We start from the raw sequence: 25,201 nt of genomic DNA on the forward strand, positions 1-25,201 counted from the left end.
GTGTGTGTGTGTGTGAGTGAAATTGTGAAGAAACCACATGCCCAGTGGAAAATAATGCCCCCTCTAAAACAAGCAGAGAAGGTCTTGAAACAAGGCAGTGTGGTGTAGCTCCTCTGTTTACAGAGGAAGCCTTTCATGCAGGCATGATAGATGGAGTAGTTAAACCATTGAGATCCTTTATGCTAACAGACTGTTTGTCTTGGATTTTCCAGGTTGTCTTCAAGGAGTGCACCACTGGCTCTGAAGTTAGCAATTGTGAGGACAGACACATTACAAGTCTCTAAATTTTCAGGATGCAGGAGCTTGTCATTCCAATACTTTAATGGAGTTCAACTCTGTTCAGTATTTCTTCTGTCCTGAGTGGTTGTCACATGGGCAATTTCGGATCTCTTTTTTGTCAAATGTTGATGCCTTACCACCTCTGCCTTGCTTTTCTGCAGTATCCACATTTCCAACTTTTATTTTGTAGTTATCTTTATTTTTGTTTCTATGATACAGCCAAACCTTGGACTTTCCTTGAGGAGAAAAGGGAGTTTTCTACACAGGAGAAGGGGAAGGTGTCCCAGACTTCTGTCAGGAGCTCTTTCTTTAGTTTTCAGACTTTTAGGGAGCTAAAAACACTTTGGATGCTGGTATGTGTATATCACAGGAAAGAAAGAAAACATGTTATATATTTCACTTTTAAATGAACATAAGTTAAAGTCTTGTTTGGAGAATGCTTGAGAATTTCCCTGAAGAATGTTCCAACCAACTAAATGTGGCAATGACTGTCCTGGAGGTACTTTGGATGAAACTTCTTCTCCTTCTAATGTGCTTTCCTTTCTACCCACTATCTCTAACAGTTTATGAGCCACCGTGGTAGTTGTGATTTAGATTCCTGGGTTATATCCCAGGCCTGTGTCAGAGCCTTTAGGAGCCGGGAGCCAGTGATCTGCATTGCAGTGGGCAATCCAGTTTTAGAACCCCTGCGTCCTAGCAGCTCTCTCACGAACTGCAGAGTATCTCCTGTCTTCCTCACCTGCAACAAAGCTACATATTCTTCTTCCAAAAGTCTCCTGCATGGCTGTGTCTAGTGCATATGAATGAGAATGTCATGCAGGAAGACTTAGGAAACGTACAAGGAGTGGAATCCTTCGATGTTGGCGCCTCTTCTGGCTCAGGATTATAGAATAAAGCACCATTTAGTTTTATTGCTATTTGTCCTTAAATATTTATTAAGTGCTTCCATGTGCCAAGTACCATGAAGGTGCATCCCACCAAACTTTGCGTTCCTCCCCTTTTAGCCAGATATGAAAAATGAAGCAGAGGTTTAAGCTGCAAACGATCTCCAAATAGGCAGTTCCAGCAAACTAATTAGGACAATTAAGAGAATTCCCTCCCTCTGTCTCTCCCCTGCCCCTCCACCCCTTCTGTATGTGTGTGTGCTTTTGTGCCCCATAAACATATGTAGATCGGGGATTTGTGTTTTTCAAACATATGCATATAATTTATTCATTTATTACTTCATTCATGCATTTATTTGTTCACTCAGTAAACATCCATTCAGGATTTCAGCGAGTATCTGGTGTAGGTCTGCTATGTGCCAGTTTAAGCACCAGACATTAGGACGTTCAAAACAGAAAAAAACAGGCCGCAGATGAAGTCCTTCATGGTGGGTCTCCACCCAGACTAAATGCCTTTCACAGTTTCAGTCTCTCCCCAGCGTCACCCTAAGCCAATCAATGCGGAGTTTGCTAACAGCAGCAGCGAGGTCATCTGTGTGACTCCCTCTCCCCCTGCCTTCCACGAGGGAAGGTGACTTTATCTGAAATAGTCTTTCTTTTGCTAATAACCTTATCCTGCCCTCTTTCTGTCTATAAATACTATCCATTTTGTGAGAGCCCTGCCAGTCTCCAGGGGAGGGCTGTCTGATTCTCGAATCCTTTCGAAAAGCCACTGGCCACATAACAGTGGGAATTGTGCTTTCAGCAGGCGATGAGCCAGATCCAGTTCTTGCCCTCATGGAGCTTTTATTTTAGAGTAGACAATGCTCCTACATGCTTGTTGACTAAATAAATATGCTAGTACAATGTACATTTCTAGTAGGGATTGTGATTCAAGAATGCAAGTTGAGCCCAGGAGCCCTGCCCCTTGCTTTCATCTTCTTGGCTTTACAAATACTCATTTCAGGGCCTCCCCAGTGGCACAGTGGGTTGAGTGGTTGAGCGCAGCGCTGTGAAGCTGTCTGCAGCCTCTGCAGCCTCTGCAGCCTCTGCAGCCTCTGCAGCATGGGTTCGATTCCCGGTTCCCCTCAGCAGTGTATTTCAGTCATTCTGCCTGTTCTGCTCCCCGCTCTGTCTCTGGTGAATCCTTTCACTCTCCCGCGCCGCTGGCCTGTACCCCAGCTCTTGTATAAAAATAAATTAACCTTTAAAAACAAAACAAATACTCTTTTCAGAAAAGATACCTTCCCAGACATTTCATTAAATGTTTGAAATATTTATACACATAACTGGGGGAATGAATTAAACTTGTGAACTCTACATGGCACTTTAGCCAAAATAGAAAGTCAAAGTTGTTCAGTTGGGTCCCCTTAGGAAGCGTCTTTTAAGAAAAACCTTCACGGAGCGACACACTTCAAGAGCTTCCCAGCAACGCTGTGTTTAAACGTGTTAATTGGACCGAATTGCAAACAGCTGCCCAGTTCAGCCACTGTTTGCATTGGCGTCTACCTACTCTAGATCTAGGCCCTCTCTTTTGGTATATTATATTCATATTGGGATCTTAATATGTTTGTTATAATCTCAGAATGTGTCACCATCCAAAGGATGATGAGATAATAAACAAAACAGGGAGACACCGTATCTGTCAAGCCCTGAGGTTATTGCCAAGTACAGACGCGCTTGTGAGCGGATGCCTCTTTGGTACACTTGTGTGGGGTCATGACACCACACTTGCACATATGGGAAAATTTCCAACAAGGAAAATAACAAAACCCATGGTGTTTGTTGGCTTCTGGGTGGAAATATTAAACGATCTTTTACTATCTAGTCTCCTTTATTTAGCTATTGAGTTTTCATGCCATAGATTATAGAGGAAAAAAGCTTATTAGTGTTCGGTGAAATTGCAGTTGCGCTTAATTTTGTAGAATATTGATGGTTCTCGAAAAGCACCTGTTGGGAGCACATTATTGGTTAAATGTGAAGAGGCGATTTTCAAACTATTTAATATTTAAAGCATGAACACTGAGCAGAAAAGGCCACTGACATGGCTGCACTCTCACTTGTGGAACATCTGAAGGGTCACTACCCAGTCAGTGATCACCAAGGGTTATCTTACCATGGGAGGTGAGATCTGGGGTGTTTATGCTCCTCCCATCCATCATCTGTTGAAGGCTGCTTCCTGGCATTAACTTCCTAGCACTTCTGACCTGTCAGTCAAGTGGCAAAGTGGGTTCTGGAAAACTGAGATGCCCTTATGCAAATAAATGTTGCTCCTGGTGATCGGAAGCCAGGCGTGGAGTACTGAAATGTACATACTCAGGGCCTGGGGGCCACTAGCCACTCCTGCTGTGCTGGGAGGGGGGGCTTAGAGAATGTTGGTGGGGCTGAAATGGGATCATGAGGTATTTCTCTCTTTGTATTGGGCAGATCAGTAGCAAAAGTCTTCCTGAAAGAGTTTGAAACAACTGCTCCTCAATTTGCTCCTCAACAATGACATAGATGGGATTGAGGGGTAGAGTATATAATTTAGTGATGACAATGAGAAAAAAATAGGGAACTAGTACTTATTTGTTCTCATTATGGGATACACACGGCGTCCCTGAGGGTCGGAAGTGCTGACAACCTTGCCAAAGGACACTGGAATGAAAAGGGAGAAATGGATTTGTGTCCTGGCCTTTGTGACTTCCTAAAACAAACTCCTGAAAGCGAGAAAAGTGTAACAAATTCCTCCTCTCTTCCCTCTCACCTCCCTCCTACCTCCTCTTCCTTGTTCCTTCTCATTTTCCTTTCTTCTTTTCAACAAATATTTAAGTATTTATTATGTTCCAGACACTGCTTTAAGTACCACATGGCAAAGATTTTTTTTTTCATTTTGATCTAGACAGTCCCCCCCTCCCATCCTTCCCTTCAAAATGATTCCCCAGGCTCCTCCCCTAACTATTTTGAGGCCCTGGCAAGCATAAAAATAGAGGCTCGTATACCATGTCTAAATATTTAAAAGTTATAAATCAAACTGACAAGCTGTTAAATATGTTCCATCCTCCAGCCTTGACAAATACACCTATACAGAGCGCAGTTTGGATTAAGAACTCGTGTGCTTCCAGAGTGCCTGGCAGGAATGCAGTGGCCCATGCCTGCTGCCTGCTGCCTGTCCCCTATCCCCATCTCTTCCTTCCCAAGCAGTGTGTGCATTTGTGCAGACATGCCAGCCTGGCATCCAAGCTCCATCCCTGCAAACAGCCCCCCTATGTGCACTCCTTGAGCTTAGAATGTCGTAGAGGCAGGAATGGACATGGAGCAGGTTTTCTAAAATCCAGCAGACCCGGTAAAAGAGGAGTCAGAGTCCTCAGTGGCTTTTCAGGCTTTTATTGGGGATTTACCAGGTATTTGGCAGGTAGGGGTGCCGGGAGGCCGGGAGGCTGGCAGGCCTCCCAGCCCCCAGCAAGTCTTCACTCTCTCTGGGCTCTCTGGTGTTCTCTGCTTCTCTCTGGGCTTCTGCTGCTTCTTTCTCGGCTTCTCTTTCGGCTTCTACTGTGGTCCCCGTGATGCCTCCCTTAAAAGCCCAGTCTTAGTCCAGGTGAATCCCATCTACCTATGCCCACACCCTACTCCAGGTGCCCACCATCAGACATGCATTCAGGACTGCAAGGATCCATCATCTATCCTGATGGCGAGAGGGCAGAAAAGCCTGACATTTTTCCTTACCCTACAGATGTGCATATTGGAGGTGAGGCCTGTCCTGGAGAATGGTTTGGCTAGGCCCTGAAGTGGGCTGGTAATTCCAGGGTCTCTGGTATCCTGGGCACAATCTGAAGGTGATATGCACTATCTGAAGTGGGCATATCTCTGTGGGATGCACACTTTTCACCCCATAGGATACCCATAGTCAGTGCAGGACCTGAACGGTGGGGTTCTGGGAAGAGGCTTTCTTTTCTGGGCCTAAAAGCAGTTCTTCTCATCCCCGATCTATTCTTTCCTCTAAAACTCAATTTCACATGCATTTTTTTTTTTTTAAAGATTTGAACTGCTGAGGATTCTTTTAAAATGTGCAATTCAAATTCTCCACTATTGAACAGAGGGTCTGTTGAGGTGGATGGACGGTGGATGTTAAAGGAAGAGGAAGGGTAGGCTTAAGATCTGCTGTCCTGTCCCTCTGGGATCTTGACTTCTCCATGTTCAGCCATTCTGGTCTGAGGGGGGTCTGAGAGAGATGTGCTACCCATTCTCTCTGGATGTCTTCATGGTTTCATGTTAGGCTTCTGGAAGTGAATGAGATTTCGGCAGCATCAGCCTGTCTGTCTATCTCTCAGCCATGACAACCCAAAGTTCTGGATAAGCTGCTGAGTCACACACATAGGCACTGTTTGCCTATCCTGGGCCAGGTTTCCCCAGGGGAGTTGGATAGCAGGATGCCTGACCTGAACAGCAAGTCTTCACACCAGTATGTTTTCCCCTCTTGCCTGGGAAGAGAGATGGTTTAATATTTACTAGAACTAGGATTAGAGCATCTAGTAATGTGTTCAGTAGGTGATAATAATCTTCATTCATTCAGTTAGTTCTAATTGCAGGTCTATATAATGTTTGTTTCCACCTTCAGGTAATTATTATCTCCTGAGAGCAGGTAACTGCCAACAGGTGTGCCTCCTAAGGAATCACTGGTAGATCCAGAATGTAAGTAGCTTATTTCATATGCCAGTTTCAGTGTGTCTGCTGGCAGCACACTGTGATGGGAAGTTTCTCCAGCTCCATCCAAGTTCATTGAGCAAGTGTGTTATGGATGTCATGGGGAACCCTGATTAATGAATTTAGGGGGTTGCTACAGTGAAGAATGCCCAGGATGGACATCAAATGGAAACATGGCCATACACAAGTGAGCTCAGTCAATAGGGCCTGGCAAATGCATCCAGCCCTTCTGGGGAGGCCCTGGAGGATGGTTCATGCACCTGCACTTATGAATCATATGCATAAAGGAACTCCATTCCCTGACTGCCACCCCCAGGTGTAGTAAAATCTTCCCCAAGAGCCATCTTAGAGAGAAATGGGACAACGAGGGAGGAAAACTACAAGAATAAAATATCCAGAGTATTGCTTAAGTTGTTAGACTGATGACACTTAAATTTCCTTCTCTATAGTAAGCAAAGAGCTTGGGGAAAAGATTAGATCAATTATAGAAATATTGATGCTGCCTTTTTTTCTTATGTCACTACATACAGGGCAAGTAAGTTCTGAGCTTACCCTGTCTTTGCCCTGCATCTGTTCACTCATAACTGCATGTGTACCTGTGCACTAGTGTGTATGGGCACACTCGCACACACACACACATGCACACACACATGCACACACACATGGTACTTCCATGAGTTTTCTTATGCTGCATTCTTCCCCCAATATTATAGACCCACAAGACCATTAGTGAAAGTAGACTTTAGTGAAGATTTAATGGGGAGATGAAGGAGAAGTTTTCATTGCTCACCCCACAGCAAACAGGTTCATAATCCTCCTTCACCCTGTACTTCATTTCTAAGATGCTCCTTTTTCATATTCCAGTGAATACTTGATATCTTTAAAACAAGAATCTGTCTTACTGTGATGGTGTGTCAAGGCATAATTGGCAGCATTTTTGTAGCTATACATAAAATAGTCATGTGTCTTACATTGGCAACTTCTTTCATTTCATAAAATCCTAGTAGTCTCGAGTTTTGCATTTTGCTGTCTTTCCTCAACTGTGACCTCAGCTATCTCAGTTAAGGCAGCTGAGTGGAGTGATTCAAAGCACAGATATTAGGGTCAGACCATTGCTTTGTATCTCAGTAATGCCTGGACAAGTGACCTTGGGCAAGTCACTAAACCACTCTGGGCTTTTGTTTCTCCATCTGTGAAAGGGGGATAATGTTATTAACTGCTCCTTAGCTTATTGTAAATGTTTTTTAAAAATGATTTTAAAAAGATTTATTTATTTTTGCATACAAGAGCTGGGGTGTAGGCCAGAGGTGTGGGGGGTGAGAGGATTCAGCAGAGACAGAGTGGGGAGCAGAACAGGTGGATCTACTGAAATACACTGCTGAGGGGAGTAGCAGGTGAGACAGAAGAGGTCTGCTGTGCCATGTGGGTAGCTCTCTGGCTGGGGATCGAACTCATGCTGCAGTGGCTGGTGATAGCCTCATAGTGCTGAAGACTTAACCTCTTGTGCCACCAGGGAGGCCCCACTTGTTGTAAATGTTAAATGAGTTGGCACATAGAATGGGATGGAACAGTGCTGGGTAATGGTAGAACTAGAAAAGTAGTTGGTCTTTGTAGCTTTTGCCTCTTTAATCCCCTCCCACATAGGTCCAGCCTTTGGTTGCCTTTAACTTTTTCCTTCCTCTCTTCTTTTATGAATAGTGGTTCAATGACCACTGTTTGCTCTTTGAACACCTCTTGAGATCTTACCTCTCTTCTCCAAGTGGATTACATAAATATTTCTTCCCTAAAATCTGTTCACTCTTTAGAGGGAGTCTGATAAGTTAAAATTGTGTGTAGTAACATATATATATATTTGTAACATTACTTCTGAGGCATTATGATGGATGCAAGAGATAGTGAGAAATGAGTCTGACTGGATAGAGATTTGTTGGGGAGCATTAGGGCATAGGATGGGAAAAATAGCTTGGAGGCAGACGGCCATTTGTAAGATGAATAGGGTGCTTCTCCAGCACATCTCATAGCCTTTGTGTTTTGACTGGGTATGCCAGGGACACCCCATCACACTAGCCAGCCCATCTAAGGTGGAGAGGGCTTTCATTCCCTCTAAAGTCACTCTGCAGTGGTGGGCCTGCTTCTTTCATATAGAAGGCTAGTCCTAGAAGAAAATTCAGTGGATGTGAACTCAGAGATTAATTTGTGCTTAGGTGAAAGGTAGAAGTTCAAGAACACAACTTCAGATATCGGAGATGTAGAGAGAGAGAGAGAGAGAGAGAGAGAGAGAGAGATAGACAAAAACAAAGAGACACCCCAGAGCAGCTGGGTCGAGGTATGTCATAGTCCTGTATATCCTTGTAAGACTTTCCAGACCCCTGGTGCTGGTGTTTGAATGACTGCAGCCCTGGTTTTCTCTTCAGTGAGGCTGGATAAAATAATCAACTCGTGCAAATGGAAAATTTCTGCTTTGTGGGATTAGCACTTCCAGCTCACTAAACACACTAAAAGCAAGAGTGTATCTTGGCAGAGGGTGACCAGTACCCTAACTGGTCAGTACTCCATCCTCTTAGTTTATTTCACTGGTGACCTTGTCTACAAGAACAAATAGCTTTCATGCTGGCCACCTCTGGAACAAAGAGTTTTTGAATGGGGATTAAAAAACTTTTTGGGGGTTTATTTTGGTTTTAATGAGTCAATGCTTTATTTTACTATGAGTGTTTATAACTAAACCTAAATGTGCATAGGGTCTTGAACCTCCCTCCACAACTATTTCCTATTTGTTCCCAGAAAAATTCCAATGCCAGATTTTGTCATAGCAACAGAGGCAAATATGAAGACAGCAATAAAGAGCAAATTTGGGAAAGGTTTTTCCTCCAATGTGGCTTGAGTCTCTGCAGGGTGTCCATGTCCTGTGCAAAGTGCTAGAAGGCCAGAGTTGGTTCCATGGTTCCCTGTGGAGGGTCTCATGGGGTCAGGCTTTTCTGATTTCCGGGCTCTGTCAGGAAATGCGCCTCTCAGTCAGCTGAGCATCAAGAAATACGTCTCTCATCAGCTGAGCATTAGGAAATAGGTCTCTTGTCAGCTGGGCCTGGTGCAGAATGACTGACTTGCTTGCTCCGCAGGCTTTGCACTTGCTCTATGTTGAGCCTTCTTTTGGTCTGGCAAGTTTTCAAAATTAAACCTATTAGATTATTATTATTATTTTGTCATGCTTTTCCTCTAAGGAGTTTAATAAACAAGTTTACTGTTTATTTTCTAAATTCTTCCCTCAAATGCTTTTTGGAAGAAAGCAGAGTATATATGAGTAAGCAAACCAAACAACACACGAGAGTCTTCAAATACTTAAGCTCAATGTCCCTCGGACTATACTATCCCCTTCCTAGTTGGTCTTGGTGTCATGGTGATGCTATGGGTTAAGATTCCTTACCCATACAGAAAATTATCTCAAGTTTTCTCATGATCCAACCTGAATTCCCATACTGGGAGCACTTTTGAATTTTCAATCACATATATCAGGCTTTGGCTCTGAGTAGTGGTATGTTGGTAAATGTTTCACAACTGGCTCTCAAAAATAAAATTGGCTTATTTGTGAGTGTGTCCTTGGCTGTGGTGTAAATACTCCCACCATGGCCAATTTCAAGCTACCAGTCATCTCTGTATGTGGAAGTGGAAAGATGTACCTCGTAACTAGGGGCCTAGTGGGAGCTGGTTGCATCTTCTCTCTGGTTCTGTGGCCCTAGCCAGAGACTCTCAACCTCGAGGGGTCAATGATTCTTTGTTGGTTGTGGCTGTTTTGAGCATTGTAAGATGTTTAGCAGCATCTCTGGCTTCTATACACTGGATGCCAAGAGTTTTCCCTCTCCACCAAGTGGTGACAAAAATGTCTTCAGATATTGTCAGTTGTCTCCTGGGGGGCCAGAGCACCCCCTGCTTCTGGCCATTCTGCAAGGATGGTGTTTAGAAAGTTTATTGAGCAGACCATAGATTCTTCATGAACCACCCTAAATATGCACCTGAAGCTATTCTTTCATGACATCCTGGAGATAGGATTTTAAGAAACCCACCAGAGTACCCTTCCTTGGGGAGACTTTGTTTTTTTTTTTTTAAATTATTTATGTATGTATTTATTTATATAAGCATTGGGTACAGTCAGAAGCGCGGGAGGGTGAGAGAATTCACCAGAGCCAGAGCGGGTTGCAGAACAGGCAGAAGGACCGAAGTACACTGCTGAGGGGAGCAGCGGGCGGCAGGAGAGGTCTGCGCACCATGTGGGATCCTCCTCCGGTGGCCGGGGAACAGCCGGGGATCGAACCGGCACTGCAGAGGCTGCGGGCAGCTTCACAACCCAGCGCTCAACCGCTGCGCCACCGGGGAGGCCCCCTTGGGGAGACTTTGGAAGAGTGATGTCACAGAGAATTGGGTGCCAAGACAAAGCATGGCCACTAGGGGAGAGTCAACATAATTCCATGGACTGGATTCAAGATTAGGAGAAGCCATAATGGACTGTAGCAATCTCCTGGTCCAGCCTTCCTTCTGCATGGATTGGAAATGAAACTCAGAGGCAAGAAGTGACTTGTCCAAAGGCACAGAGCAAGCTGTACATGTGCTTGGGAAAGTCAGGGAGGTGATGTGTTTCAGGTATGTGAAGTGCCTTTGTGATATGCTGGGAATTGGGACTGTCTCCATTTTGTGTTTACAGACTTTACAATGTTTGGTTTTGATGGTCACATTTTGACAATTCCCTATCCCTAAATTCTTTCTCCTCTAGAATATCTGTTCATGAAACCACATAGTAATGAGGGACTTCTGTTTCAGATAGAATTATTCCCATTAGCTTCAGTAGAATAGTTTATTAGGGTTAAGCTGCTTATCATTAAAAAAAAAACAAATGTTGATGAGGGTCATTGATTTGTCTCTCCTTCCTCCCATATATACTATGGGCCTTCTCACTGATGAGATATCTCAGGCCATTCCCAATGTGACTTAAATAAAGGGCGTATAAAACAAACTGACTTTCCAGTAGAAAAGTTAACACCTCCTGTTTAATTCTAGAAGAACTAAGAAAGGCTTTTCTAGTTTGCATTGAAATCATGTTTTTAATGCACGGAGGTCCCAGTCAGAAAGGAAATATTAGGGAGGGATTATTTTCATCAGCAGAATTCCTTGGCATTGGAAGTTCCAGTGTAATTAGGGCAATCACATACTAGTAAGTCAATATGCTTCAAATGCCAATAAAGTGGGCTAAATTAGGAGAGCAAATCGGCTTTTATTAGGGGATTGGATAAAAGTAAAAAGGAGTGCTTTGAATCATGAGAATTAAAAAAACACACCAACATTTGAAAATTATTAAGATTTGGTGACTTTATATGGAATTATTCATCATTTTATTCCAGTTCTAGTTTTTCGCAGTAAGAAGTACTGACTCTTGAGAAAATTTGCAATAATCAAAGTATATTGGCATTACCTCATGCTTCTCATATTGTCCTTTGTCACATCCCATCACCAGGTCCACCGCAATCATGCAGATCCCAGCTCTGTGGCCCTGTCTATTTCCTTACATGAAGGATTACCTTTCATCAGTCCATCAGGGCCCTTGGGCAGTGTGGACTGGCTGGATTTTTGCTTTCCTTTCCCAGATGACACAGCCTCGCCACCTTAATCTAGAGGTCAGTAATACAAAGTGTGAGATGTTATGTAGGATAAGAGAGAAAATGTTTGGGGTTGTGGGAGCATTTGATGCGACATCTCTCTCTCCCTACTCAGAGATGTTTAGGTCACCCAGCTGCACAAGGAAAGGTCTCACATTGTTTCTCTTAGATCTGGGTTTTGAACTGATCTAATCTTGTTACTTTTATGGTAAAATTATCTGGACAGTGACTAATGGTTTTTTAAAAACACAGTGAACCCTTTTGGAAATGTTTGTGCATTCATTGTCAGACCTGATGAAAAGATTCATTATACAACCTATCATATGTGAACATCCGGATTATCGTAATTAAAAAAATCAATATGAGTATTGTAATTGCAACAGACATAAAGACTAATGGAAAAGAATTGAATGCCCAGAAATAAACCCGCACCTATATGGTAAAGGATGCAAGAGCACATAAGGAGTAAGGAAAGTGTCTTGAATAAATGGTGTGGCAGAATTGCATAGACATGTACAAAAGAAGGAAGGTGGTCACTATCTAACTCCATTTACAAAAATTAATTCAAAATGGATTAAAGACTTGGGTATAAGACCTGAAACCATAAAATTCAACGATCATATATTCCATGACTTAGGCCTCAGTGTTGTCTTTGGGGACTCAACTTCAATAATAAGGGAAAGAAAAGCAAAAATAAACAATTGGGATCACATCAAACTAAAAAGCTTCTTTTTAGAGACCAATGCAAATATAGACTGAAAATGCTTCCAAGTTCTTAAAGGGTTTATTGGAAAATATATAAAACTTGACAATGTGGACATGCAAAGTGTGGATTTGGCTCATGTTATCTGAAAAACTACTGATTGAGAAAGAGAGGTGGAAGAATAGAGAGGAGATAATATGTTTATTTGTTGGATGAATTAGAAATTAAGTTAGATAATTTATTTTTTAAATTTATTTTTAAGTGAGGTAACATGGGGTGCCCCCATCAGATATTACCATCATATTGCATCCACCAACAAATCACCTGTACATACCACCGCAGACCATTAGGCTTCCCACCCTGTTCCTCCCTCTCCCACCCTTTCTTCTATCCCCTTTTCTTTTTTTTTTTTTTTTAAAGCTTTATTTATTTATTTATTTATTTATACAAGCACTGGGTACAGTCAGAAGCGCGGGAGGGTGAGAGAATTCACCAGAGCTAGAGCGGGGAACAGAACAGGCGGACTGATGAAATACACTGCTGAGGGGAGCAGTGGGCACGGCAGGAGAGGTCTGTGTACCATGTGGGACCCTCGCCGGCGGCCGGGGATTGAACCGGCGCTGCAGAGACTGCGGGCAGCTTCACAGCCCAGCGCTCAACCGCTGAGCCACCAGGGGAGGCCCTCTATCCCCTTTTCTAACCCCTCTCCCCTTGGTGTCTTAGTTCTGTAGTCAGCTAGCAAGGGTTAGTTTTTCAGCTTGTCTTTATCTGAGTATTAATTTAGTTACTTTACAGTCCACATATTAGTGACCCCATCTGGTATTTATCTTTCTTCTTCAGACTTATTTTGCTTAGTTATGCTTTCAAGCTCCATCCGTGTTGCCACAAATGACATGAGTTTATCTTTTTGATTTCTGAGTAGTATTCTATTGTGCATATAAGTGGCCCAGAACAGATGAGTAGACCAAGAAGCTAGATAATTTAAAAAAGTTAGATAATTAAAAAAAGTCTACAGTGAGAAAGAAACTACTACAAAAACAAAAAGACAACATATTGATTAGGGGTAGATATTTGAAAATCATACATTTGGCAAGAGGTTAATATCTAATATACATGAAGAAGTCATACAATGAACTCAGCAACAAAAAATAAAAACAAACAACCCAATTGAATGGATAGTGGTGGGTCAATCTAATAGCTGTTAGTGGTATTAGAACTTTGGTAGTAGGTGCAATGTGGTACACACATTTGTGGAGGTATGAAACTATACCCCTAAATATCATATAGTATTATAAGCCAGTTATAAATAAAACAAAACATTAAAAAGTCATTATGTTCAGAAATAAACTCATTGTTATTTTTAATTAGAAATTATAATTCTAATGAGGCTCATTATCATTTTGTCTGTAGATATTTTATTGACTTTGTTGACAACAAAACTGAGGGAAGGGACAGAATTCTCCATATATTCCTTCTCCCAGCACCTGCATTGCCTCACCTATTGTCCACATTCCCCAGAGTGGCACATTTGTTCCGCATGATGAACATGTGCTGATAATCATAATTAACCCAAATCCATAGTTTATATTAGGGTTCATTCTTGCTATCATAAATTCTATGGGTTTCGACAAAAATGTAAAATGATATGTATCCATCATTATGGTATCCTTCAGAGTACTTTCATATTTTCACTGTCCAAAAAACCCTCTGTGCTGTGCCTGTTCATCCGTCCCCATGCTTCCCACCTCATCCCCGAACCCCAACAACACAACCAACATTGTTTTTTTGTAATTCTTTTTTTTTAAAGATTTGTTTATTTATGCATACAGGAACTGGGGTACATGCCAGAGGTGTGGGGGGTGAGAGGATTCACCAGAGAGAGAGCCAGGAACAGAATAGGAAGATCTACTGAAATATGCTGCTGAGGGGAGTAGTGGGAAAGTCAGGAGAGGTCTGCTGCGCCATGTGGGTAGCTCCCTCACTAGCTGGGGATCGAACTTGTGCTGTGGAGGCTGCAGGTAGCTTCACAGTGCTGTGCTTAACACTTTGCACCACCAGGGAGGCCCTCAACTAACATTCTTTTATGATTTTAGCAAACAGCTTTCGTTTGAGGGACAGGTCCTCTTCAACTTCATAAACCCTGGGAGCTAGAGGGCAAAATTGAGGACAAAATAGAGTAAAGAATTTGATCTGTATTACTTGCTCTTGAGCTGACATCTGGGACTTCCAGAGCTGAGTACTGGACTCTTGCTGTCCACACTACAAGAGCAGCAACAAGAGATGTCAAGGCACAAGTGGCATTGGTCATTGGAAACAGCAGATTCCAGATGGCTATCCTGTTAGACCTTTCTTCTAAAGATTTTGTCCACATATTTATATTTATCATATGATCCTTCCTGGCTCTGCAACACAGATGTGAAAGGTGAAGAGAGCTTGACATTGGATTTCATTTTTGAAAGTGGAAAAATATAAATTAACTTTGTGACTTTTAAAGTAGTAATATTATTCCCCATATGTGTTATAGTCATATGTAGAAACAGATCTAAAGTGTAGTGTATATATATTATATATACATTGCTCCTCACTATGAAATAGTTAAATCTGATGGGCTATTCCAGGCTAGGTTTGGGGTGTTGGTCTGTTGTTTGGGCAACAATAAAAAATGTAGGATTTATTAAATGTTTTTTAAAATTAATCATGGAAATGAAATATTTAAAATGAATCTTTACTAAAGTTTTGGCCAATTTTGAGAATGTAGACATTGTAACTTGAGTCTTTTATTCATTCAATCAATTTCACACACTCCCAGGATTTCCTCACATACTACCAACTTCTGATTGCCTGGAATAGGAGGTGATATCCTCTCCAGACATCATACTGCATTCTGGGAGAGAGAAATGGATAAGAATTGATGTTGAAATGAGATCACCATCCTTTTCCAGTCCGCTCACTGTGGACAGAGCTCAGATGAGTTTGGTTGACTTCAAGCCAAAACAATTGTGATGCAGTTAGTAATGGTAGAGTTAGAACAAGAGAGAGTTTGATGTTGCTGAAAGCTCATTTATAGCATGCTAACATGTCCATTTTCATTCTAAGGATGTTTCTGACCAGAAAATTTTGCATTAGCTATTGGAATTTCCTTTGATGATTTGTGGAAAACACTGATAAGTCATTGTTGGCATTTCTCTACCATGTAGCTCAATCCCCACTATTTGCATCCATCATTAATATCTAGAATTCTCAAAATTATTACTCACCTTACATTTATTTACTTTTAACTTGGTGGCTCTCTGTAGGATATAGGGTTAACCTAATCTCATTAAATATTTTTACAAGTCATAGTATGGTGGTTAACTTGGAAATGCTTTCTATATCTAACTAGTCTCATTTGTCATGAACAAATTCTTTTTATGGTTAACTCCTAGTGATGGTTTGGATTGTGACTCTTTTTTTAATTTGGAATATTTCCAACATACAGAAAAGAGTATATATTTAGATATCATTTATCTGGCAAACAGAACTCTGTTGAACAGTAGCTGTCAACATAATTTATTGATTTAGCAGTGGAACCTTTTTTTCTAATGGCACTGTATTCAGTCCACCTATTTAAAAAATACACCAGAGCTTTGATGGTGGAAAAGGAAGGCTTGGAGCCTTATTGGATAAACTTCCTCTTGCCTTTCTCTTCCCCACATTGGGGGTCCCTGAGATGCATTCACAGGGCATGAAGGGCCTTGGGTGTATCTGAAAACTACAGTTTCAGAACATGTTCAAGATCCAGAAGACAAGCTAAACATTGCTATCTGATCAGTGAAGACAGGTGATACATTGTCCAAATGTTAAAGCCCATTTATTTGGTTCATCAAGGAACCTATAAAACTTTCCTTCAGACCTCTGGGCTCTTATTCCAACTCTCATGCTAGTCTGGTTCCTCAGTCTCGAAGAAGAGAACAACTCAGAAGCGGAAAGCAGTGAGACATGACTGCTAGCAGTTAGACCAATGAGAGAGGGCAAGGCTGTTTTAAAGAGGAAAAATCTCTTCTGAGGTCAAGTAGGGTAAATGTAGTCTCCTTAATATATTCTAGTGGGTACCATAAAGACATGATTTTATATATTCATAGATGTGTAGGTATTGATATATATTTAGTGGGAGTAGATGTACCATGGTACATAGTATACACACCAGACCCCCCCAACCCCACACTCAGTATTTTGCATAATGTTGACGGTGATTGACCTTGAGAACAGAATGGTTATCTCTTATATTTTAGTTTCTGTATTATAGTAATAATAATACTTAGTTGAAATGGTTATTATGTGCCAGATTCTATTCTAAGTATTTTATATAATTAACTTATTTAACTCTCACAAATGCTTTATGAAGTATAGACTATCCCCAGAGACATGGAAAGTTTAGTCCATGGTCTAGCATTACACAGTGAGCATGTGGTGGTGTTGGGGGTCAAACCCAGGCATCCTGGTACCAGGACCCATGCTCTTAGTATATACCATATTTTAGAAGAACTCCATTATTTAATGAACAAAACCACAAATATTTACTAGCTAGCAAAAGTCTTTTCTTTTTTTTTTAATATTTTTTTATTTATGCATATAAGAGCTGGGGTATAGGCCAGAGATGGGGAGGGGTGAGAGGGTTCACCAGAGACAGAGTGGGGAACAGATCGGCAGACTGACTGACTGAAATACACTGCTGAGGGGAGCAGTGGGCGAGATAGGAGAGGTCTGCCTCTCCGTGTGAGTCTTTCCCTGGCCGGCCGTGGATCGAACTTGTGCTGCAGAGGCTGTGGATTGCCCCATAGTGCGGTGCTTAACCCCTTATGCCACCAGGGAGGCCCCAGCAAAAGTCTTTTCATTGCCTGAAAAGCTCACTTTTTTAGTAAGTGGAAAACTCACGTCTCCTCCAACATTCCTGTTAAATGAAAGAGCAAGTTGAATTGAAACTGGAACCCCATTCTCCCAATGTCATATCTAAACTGACTGCTCTGTGACTCATCAGGAGGGCCACAAAGAGGTCTGAGTAAGTAGAAAGTAACCCACAGTTAGACTTGGCAATGGAAATGAAATGCACAGACCCAAACCACCTACAAGATGGTTGCATTTTCATTTGTACTATTGTCATCTTTCTAGTGGTTCAGGAAGTGTTTGGAGTTGACATAAAGGTTATTGTATTTTTAGAGGCATTTTCTTTCTGGTTTGTGTTTATATATTGTGGTAGAAGAGTTAGAACATTTCAAGCTTCAAAAGTAAATCACAAAGGAGCAAAGACTATGCATTGGAGCAAAGAAAGTTTGTTCAATAAATGGTGCTGGGAAAACTGGGTCGCTACATGCAAAAGAATGAAGCTTGACCACCACCTCACACCATACACAAAAATCAACTCAAAATGGATTAAAGAACTAGACATAAGACCTGAAACCATAAAATATATAGAAGGAAATATAGGCGAAACACTACGTGATTTGCACATCAAAGACATCTTTACAGACACATCACCCAAAGCTGTGATAGTGAAGGCAAAGATAAACAGCTGGGACTATATCAAATTAAAGAGCTTTTGCACAGCAAAAGAGACAATAACAAAAACAAAGAGAAACCCCACCAACTGGGAGAACATTTTTGCACCCAACACTAATGATAAAGGACTGATCACAAAAATCTGCAAAGAGCTGATGAGTCTCAACAACAACAAAGAAAATAATCCAGTCAAAAAATGGGCAGAAGAGCTTAAAAGAAACTTCTCTGAAGAGGAAATGCAAATGGCCAACAGGCATATGAAAAAATGTTCAACATCACTTGTCATCAGGGAAATGCAAATCAAAACTACCATGAGATACCATCTTACACCAGTGAGAATGGCACATATTAAAAAAACTAGCAACAACAAATGTTGGCGAGGGTGTGGAGAAAAAGGAACTCTTCTGCACTGTTGGTGGGAGTGCAAACTGGTCCAACCACTGTGGAAAGCTGTGTGGAGATTTCTGGACCTACTAAACATAGAGCTTCCATATGACCCAGCAATTCCACTCCTAGGTATTTACCCAAAGGACACAGAAACATCAATTCCAAAGAACACCTGCACCCCTATGTTTATAGCAGCACTGTTTACAATAGCTAAGCTTTGGAAACAACCCAAATGCCCAAAAATAGATGACTGGATCAAGAAGATGTGGTACATATATACCATGGAATATTACTCAGCATTCAAAAAAGATAAACACATGCAATTTGCTGCAACATGGATGGCGCTGGAAGGGATCATGCTCAGCGAAATAAGCCAAAAAGAAAAAGAAAAATACCGGATGGTCTCACTCATAGCAGGAATCTAGAAAACTTAAATAAGGGACCAGGAAAATGAATAACTATAAGAAAGTGAAAATCAAAATCAACAAAAAACTATGAACCAGAGACACTTTTAGGGGGGCGGGGGCGGGAGGGGAGGGATTGGGGTCAGAATGGGGGGCTGCAATTGTATGGGGAATATAACAATAAAATTTATAAAAAAAAAAAAAAAAAAAGAATTAAAAAAAAAAAAAAAGTAAATCACATTTCAAGTTACGAAAGTACTAGTATGTGGGGTGCATTCAATTGGAGTCACCTTAGTCACTGGGCCTGGCCTGGTTTCAAGTCCAGCTTTAGATGCGGCTTATGCTCTAGAATGAAGAAATGGCCTTGGCTTTTCTTGCTGTACCTGTAGGGATAGACTAATTTCCACCTTTCCGGAATAAACATTTTTTTCTCCAAGGGAAACTTCTGCTTTTAAATAATCCACACAGTTTGAAGGAGACTCAGGAGCACATGCTCTCATAGGGTTGGTGTCTTAGTCAGTCAGGTTGCTAGAACAAGATACCACAGATTATGTGGATTAGTGAACATTTTTTCCCCATAGCTCTGTGTGCTAGAAGTGTGGGAGCAGGTGCCTGCATAGCCAGCATGAGGGCCCCCTTTCTGGTTTACAGATGGCTGCCTTCTTGCTGCATCTTTACATGGTGGCAAGAAGGGTCTCATTTCTTTCATACTGCTTCCTATAAAGGAACTAATCCCTCTGTGAGGGCTCTATCTCCCTGACCTGATTACCTCTCTACAGTCTCAGTACTGAATACTGTCACCCTGGGGATTAGAGTTTCAATATACGAATTTTGAGATAGCACGTTCAATACATAGTAGCTGGAATGTTAGTTTATTGACATGTTCTGCTCAGTGTTACTCTCATCATTGCTTTTAAAGCGGATGAGTCACTTGCAACATGTCATGCACATATACACATGATCCGTCAACTAGGCTTTAAGGCTCCTTCCTTCCTCCCTCCCTCTGTCCCTCTGTCCCTCTGTCCCTCCCTCCATCCCTTCCTTCCTTCCTAAAGAGGATAAGTAAGTCAAAATACTGTTTCAAGTCAGTCCTGCTTAATCTCCCCTTCCTTATACTTGCCTGCTTGGTGAACTCCCACTTATCTTACAAATCCCAGTTTCTATGTGACCACTTCTGTACTATTTCTGAACAATTAACATAACTCTTTTTTTTTTAAAGATTTATTTATTTATTTATTTATACAAGCACTGGGTACAGTCAGAAGCGCGGGAGGGTGAGAGAATTCACCAGAGCCAGAGCGGGGAGCAGAGCAGGCAGAAGGACCGAAGTACACTGCTGAGGGGAGCAGCGGGCGGCAGGAGAGGTCTGCGTGCCATGTGGGACCCTCCTCTGGTGGCTGGGGTGCAACTGGGGATCGAACTGGCACTGCAGAGGCCGCAGGCTGCTTCGCAACCCAGCACTCAACCGCTGCGTCACTGGGAAGGCCCTAACACAACTCTTAAAGAACATATTTCATGGAGTAGTAATGATTTGTCGATACTTTGTTAGGGTGTGAGATTCATAACTTGAGTATCACCATACCCTTGCACATTGAAGGTAGGTAATGCAGAATTCTAAGATGGCCACCAAGATTCTCACTTGCCCTGATGTATGCCTCTTACATAATCTCTTTCCTTGAATGGAGACAAGACCTGCAAATATGATACCAACCTAATTAGGTTAAATTACATAGCAAAAGTGAGGGGCTTTAAAGATGTAATCAAGGACTCAAATCAGTTGATTTTGAGTTAACCAAAATGGAGATTATGCTGGGTAGGCCTGTCTTAATCAGATAAAAGTCTTTTACAGAGGACTACTCTCTTCCTTCATGTTTTAAGAACATGGGCCTACTTGGCAAGGACCTGAGGGAGACCTTTAGGTTTTGAGAGAAGTTCATGACTAATAGCTATCAAGAAAATGGGGACCAGCCATACAGACACAAGAAAGTGAATTTTGCCAATGAGAGTGAACTTGGAAATGGATCTTTTCCCAGTAAAAACTCTGGATGGGAATGTAGCATGGCTGACACCTTAATTACAACCTTCTGAACCCCTGAGCAGAGACTGTAGCTTAACCATGCCCAGACTCCTGACCCATGGAAACTATGATCGTTAATATATGTTTTTTTAAGCCACTAACATTGTGGTCATTTGTTATGCAACAATAGTAAGCTAATATAGTAAGTATCACATAGACGTTTGTCAAATTTAATTCAATCAGGGAAATAAAATATTTAAAATGAATCTTTACTAAAGTTTTGACCAGTTTTGAGACTACAGACATCTTAAAGAATTGCTAACTTCCTTTGAGTCTTCTATTCATTCATCAATTTCACACACTTCCAGAATTTCCATACATACTACCAGCTTCTGATTGTCTGGAAATAGGAAGTAAGATTCTCTCCAGCCATCATTCTGCATTCTTGGGAGATAGGATAGATAAAAATTGATGTTGAAATGAGACCACCATCATTTTTCAGTCTGCTCACTATGTACAGAGCTCAGGATGATTAGAAAATGTAAAACACATGTGAATGGCTCAAACCCCTTTAGTTAAATCACATTTACATAGATCAGTTTTCCCAAAGGACATAAGTTAGCTGAACTAAAGCAATTAAAAAAAATAAAGAAACACAAAACTAGAACCTTTTGCTAAAGCCAAAAAACATGGATGAGTTAAACCATATCATATGTAATGGTTTGTTTTGAGAAGTGTTTGGTTTGTTGTCTATCTGTTTGTGAGTTAAAAAAAAAAACTTAGAAAAGCAGAACTTGCAAGATTTTAACTGCCTGCTGAGATGGGAACTCAGCATATGGGGTTTAGTTCCACCAAAACAGTCGATGCTATTGGGATTACTGGTGACCAGGTCAGGGACACTCTGCTGGCTCTCCATGACATTCCAGAGCTACCTTAGCAGACATGGCAACAGAAGGATTGTGAATGTGGCGAAAAGGAAACCTGGACCCAGTCTTGGTCTTGGTGTTCCACCAAGAGCAAGCTTTTAGAACCTTGAACTACCATCTCGGGGGGACCTTCCTTGCTGTTCTGCCATGTGGAGAATAAGAACAACGTTTTTGGTCCCAGAGTCTCTTCCCTCCCACTGCCAACATTTTCAATTTCATTTGCCCTGGGCTAAATGTAGCTTCCTGTTTCTAAGAAAAGAGACTGAAAGAGTCTTTTGAAGGCCTCACAGACAGTCTCCGAAGGTTTCATGGGCAGCAAACAACTCTTAGCAAACAACAATTTGATGAGTTAAGTGTAAACGGATCAGAGACATATGGATTACATTTTTTGGGGAAATACACATGGGCTTATAATGTAAAGCGGGGTAGTGGGGGGAGTGTGGAGAAGGGAATGCTTGGAAAAATGTGGTTTGGGTCTTGCCAATTGCAAAATGTTTGAAACAAATAATTTGAGATGTTTTGCCCAACCTAGAGGGCGGCTGGATTCACCCTTCATACTATTTATGTGTCATTTTCAGACTCTGCACACATGCCAATTCTGCTTTGGGTCTTGGGGAGATTTTTTAAAAATGCAGTTATTTGGAAGATTATTGCTGTGTAGTCTCTTGAGTGTGAAGAGTGGGTGGTGTTGGGGAAGACCTGGACATTTAGAAATATTCTGACCTTGGGCCAAATTGTTCCTAAGCCCCTCTGGTATGTTCTATTTGTGAAGGTTACAAATCCAGGCTCTGCTAGTGTCAGTTTAAGAGTTACTGAACCTCGGTCTTCCTACCTGTAAAATTGGGGACAATAATATCTACCCCAGGATCACTGGGGATTGAGATGCTGTGTGGTTATGGTGTTAGGAGTGAGGATTGTGGAGCTGTGTTCTTGGGATACCATCCCAGCTTTGACACTTATGTAAACTTGAGCAATTTCTTTAGCTACTCCGGCCTTTACTTCTTTATTTTTTTAAAGATTTATTTATTTATGCATACAAGAGCTGGGATGCAGGCCAGAGGTGTGGGGGGAGTGAAAGCCAGAGTGGGAGCAGAATAGGCAGATGTATTGAAATACACGGCTGAGGGGAGCAGTGGATGAAACAGGAGAGATCTGCTGCACCATGTGGGTCATCTCCCTGGCTGGGGATCGAACTCATGCTGCAGTGGCTGCAGATAGCTTCATAGTGCTGCGTCTTAACCCCCTGCACCACCGGTGAGGCCCTGGGCTTCACTTCTTTAGCTGTACATGCACCTGTCCCAGGACTTGGAGAAGCTGAAGAAGATGCAGTTGCTGTGGTCCCAGCTACTGTCTTGTACCATCAACATGACCCAGCTACCACTGGGCCTCTGCCCTTATCCAACCCCCTGAATACGATGGCTGATGCTCCTTCCACCTTCCATATCTCAGGCATATTCTCTCCTTGCCAGTCTCAATCCAGAACCATAGAGGCAAGGAACTCTGGGAAATGTAGTTCCTGCTTATTTTGTGACTCAGCACAAGATCACTAAATTGGGGGCCTTATGTAGATCAGAGATATTATTGCTTCAGTACCCAGAAGGTCTTTGCACTCCACTTTCCTCTAACATTTCCAGCTTGGAGAGGCAAAGAGAACTAGAACTGATCCAAAGGGCATGCCAAAGTCTGGACTACAGAAGCACTATCAGATCAAAGAATAGTTTGGTCATTTCATCTCATCGTCAGATGCTGGGGTGTTTTGTCATTCCCAGACACCCTAGACCATTTTGCGGACCCATCTCTTACACAAATCTTTGACCCTGCAACCATGGATTGGGTAAGGCTGAGAGCACCTAGCCTTCTTTGGGATTCTGGAATCCCTCCAGCTTTAGCCCAGTGTCCTGTTTTTGTTGGTCTAGACCCTACTCTCCTTTTCTGACATCAGTTGCTGCTCGATGTTCTAGCTGAACCCATACATGTCTTTGGTGGTCAAGATCCTCAGACCGTGGGTGCTCTGAGACCCTCGTCTCTAGTGCTCAGGAGTTACAGCTTTGAGAAAGCTTTTACCCTCTTCCTAGTACTCTGACTTCTGAAGTTTTATGATCTTTTATTCTTTTATTTAAAAGGTTTCTTCATTCAAGATGAATTTAGGATTTAGCTCAATTTTGTTCTCTCCTATCTTTTTTTGGTCACTGCTCTAATCTATATCAAGTCATGGGCGGGTGACAGGAATGGAATCTGTTGTGTCTGAGTTTTAACTGTGAAATACAAGTTTGTGTTTTGGTAGTCAGAACTGTATCCTCCTGTCCCTCTTTATTTACTACCTGGTTTGTGAACATTTTCTCCAGCTGCAAGCAATTTAAACAAGTTGTAAACGATGTAACTCTTGTAATCTCCGTAACTATGACGAGACTAGAAAATAACCAGTTGTCATCAGATTTGAAAATTTGTAGAAGGAGTCCTCTCACTTGGAGTATCATGGCTCTTTCTTCTCAGATTGTGAAAACATTGCTGTAATGATTTGAATCTCTGTTTTTCTTATCTGTACAGTGAGTGGATTTCCTTGTATTACATGCTATTTTCTTACATGGGAATTTATTACTTGGGAATTTGAGAAGGGACAAAGGAGCATACTCCTCTTATTCCTTGTTCAACTAGCAAAGAGCCACCCATATGCATTTTACATTTGGTTTCTCTGCTAGATGGACTTATTGGTTAGCAAATAGTCACTCATTTTTCCTTTCCCCTAGGAGCAGACCACAGACCCCTTTCCTACTAGGTTTGAACTTGGCCATGTGGCTTACTTTGACCCATGAAAGGTGAGAGGATAGGATGTACATACAGGCTTTAACTGTACTCGTGTGGTTTGACTTGTCTCTTGGGTTCTTTTACTTTGAAAAATACATCCACAAGTAGCCAACCCCCGAACCAATACCCCAAAGCAGAGCTTCCCTAGCTGAGTCCTGCCTAGATCTGCTTATGTCAACCTGCAGAACTCTGAGCATGAGAATAAATGTTGTTAAAAGCCATTTTATTTTAGGGTGGGTTTATCACACAGCATTATTGCAGCCATTGCTAATACAACTTACAAATAAGTTTTCATTGATAATCAGATCCCATGGTTTAAAAATGTTTGAAAAACTCTGCGTTTGCTGATTCTTCCGCTCTCCCATCCAGATTTGGTATCTTATGGTTCTTTCTCTTTGTGTTTATAGGAAAGAGAATGAAAAGGAAGAGAACTCAAAACAAGAAAAGTCTCCTGGAAAGAAATGAGGTAAGAAATTACAGATTTTCTTGTTTGAAGGATGAGGGGTTATTAGGGAGTGGAGAGCAGATCTACTATTTAAATATATATTATTTCTTTTTTGAATCTTGCTTTGAATCCAAGGAAACAGATTTTTCCCTGGCATTATTTTGCACTGTTACATTATTTTGTCCATATTTTACATTCCATTTCCACAGCCTATGAAATTCCAGGAAGAAGGTGCAATAATAACATTGCACATAGCCCTACGTTGAGCTGTGTTTACTTCATGATGGACCATTTACTTGGGCTTAACCTCAAACTGACCTTTCTGAATCCAGACAAGACAGTAAAGCTTTGCTAACAGATTAAAAAAAATCATACACTAAAGGAACAGAAGCCACTTACTTTCCCAGCCAAAGATGTTTTCCATTCTCATTATTTGTGTCTGCAGTCATAAA

This window comes from Talpa europaea, assembly GCF_964194135.1.
Source record: "Talpa europaea genome assembly, chromosome: 5".
Classification (NCBI taxonomy): domain Eukaryota; kingdom Metazoa; phylum Chordata; class Mammalia; order Eulipotyphla; family Talpidae; genus Talpa; species Talpa europaea.